Here is a 2,425-nt window from a genome sequence, read left to right as displayed (position 1 = left end):
TTGGGATCAAGGGTTTCGTCCTGTCCCCCTTTTGATAAGCTGTGCCTTTCACCATCGTACTTCTCTTCCAGCCATGAGGGGCCAGCGGAGGAGGTGGGATGTGCGTCCAGGACGTCCCCGGGTCTCTGGCTTTGCTGAATGTCTGGAACAGATCTTGAAAAATATTCTGGAGCAAAAGGTTTTAACTGTAACACTTTTTCAAAGCCGACCTCAGCTGCAGTTAGGCCCTTCTTCTAAGTTATCTAAAATTCTAAAACACTCAAACAATACACTACATGAACTTTGAGGCTTGTCCTGCCTCAGGTTATAATAGTATTATTTAGTTCATTTAAATTAAATGGTAATAATGTAAACACTCCCTGTGATAGTGGTAACATTTCTAGTGATGGCAGTAATAGTGTAAGCATCTCATTAAGTTAAAACATCTCATCCATATTATCTTGTGAAGCAACACTCCTTGAGGAGCCCAAGTCCTCAATACTAATTCAACAGGCAATCTAAACACGTCATTGTTATCAATTATCAACCATCCCCCTTCGGATCTGCGGCACACTCTTGTCCGCCAGATCCGCTTCTGAATTGATAACAAAACAAGCAAGTATATAACAATGTCGTTGTGTGAAAAAAAAAAATAGGCCTAACATTGGGAGGTTCTGGTTGTAGACATTAAATACCATCAGCTTGTAAATGAAATAAAATAATCACAAAATAACAATCAATCAAAGAAACGACATAACACTGAACTGTTCAATTGTTTTCCAATGAAAGTAAAATAAATCAGCAGTTAAAAGGGGCTTGCCCTGGTCAGGATGACAAGGACACATGAAAGGAAAGGCAAATGGGACAAGTGTAAAAAAAAGAAAAAACAATTGTCAGTCCTCAAACAAAACCTGCTTTGACATGGCAGAGATTTATAAAAAACAGTATTCAAACCCATTATAGAAAAACAAAACAAAAAACGTGATTGTAGATCACTAAAGAAATTAAATCCGTGTTACCCATTTCAAACTGTACCCACGGTAGCCTAATTGAAAAAATCCCTTTAGTACAAAACTGTGTATTACTATTTTAAACCAAGTTTCCACATACACATGTTCTGCACAAACACTCACACATTCACACACCCTGGGCCCATATTGACAAGAAAAATTACAAGACAACAAGACAAGACACACTTATCATGTTAGTTGCAACACATAACACTGAACATAGAAAACATCAGGCAATAAAATAGAAAAGATGGAATAGATGTCTATGGGAAATAGAAATCTTTAGTCAATGTGTTATGTGTTTGTTGAATAAAATGAATGTGTTGTGCATTGCTCTGGTGCTATTCACCTATGTTCTCTCTCTCTCTAAAACTAAATATTTTCCATGTTAAAATTATTGCTATCATTCTCTAATTTAGGGTAAACATGGCAGTCATAGAGCAATTGACATTAAATGGCTCTGAGTATGGGTATTTTAACTCTAAACTATAAAACAAAAGGTGAAACAACAGTCTGAGTGCTGACGCGCAGCATTCAAAGGTGTTAAAAAAAATCGCTGTCATAAGATGATTGAGTAAGCTAATGAGCTATCAGTAGTGATACGATGACGCAATTGTGTTTCTATTGACATAGGCTGACAAGTTTCATCCACTCAAAGATGTCGTGTAGTTACAATTCTCAAAAAGCTTTTGAAGTAAAAAGAAGATTAGCGCTAAAAGTGAAACTTGATGTGATCAGGGCATACTCAATCAGTGGCTAGAAGACCCATACCCAGAACAATGCCACTCTGAGTGATCTCTATCACTCACTAAATTAATCTACGTGTGGTCCACAATTACAACAAATTAATCAGACAAGGTTTGGGCTATAGCCTACTGTTGCAGCATAGTTTGTTTATGCTTGCAAACTGTTTGAAATATGTTAAAAAAGGGTGAAAAAAAAATATAGGTTACCATCGCACAGTGTCAACATTCGAAAAACTCATATCTGAATCAAACTCTCGTCTACATTTCCCAGAAATGTATGGGCACAAATCACAGACACTAAGCGTAACGTTACACACACTCACACACAAACATACACCGGTACACTCTTTCTGTGTCTTAATGACACAAATGCCCGTCGGCATTACACTATTGGCAGTCATCAATGAAAGCCACAATATATAATAATAGTTGATAATAATATTAGAAAAATCTATTTCGCTCGCACGAGCATGACGTCGGAAAAGTGCTACAACAGATCAGTTAGGCCTACACAAACACCATCAACATCTGCACAGCCTAGATGCTTAGAAGCAAAAAACAACCTACTACGTTAATAGCTTACACACAACACAATGCTTACACAAAACCAAACTTACTGTACATAGCCAAAACAAAACATGCGCGCTAGGTAACTGCTACAATTCTCGTCTTCTGTCCCCGCATTAACAG

Source organism: Sardina pilchardus, chromosome 7, assembly GCF_963854185.1.
Source record: "Sardina pilchardus chromosome 7, fSarPil1.1, whole genome shotgun sequence".
In the NCBI taxonomy this organism is placed as follows: Eukaryota; Metazoa; Chordata; class Actinopteri; order Clupeiformes; family Clupeidae; genus Sardina; species Sardina pilchardus.
This window is presented reverse-complemented; position numbering follows the sequence as displayed.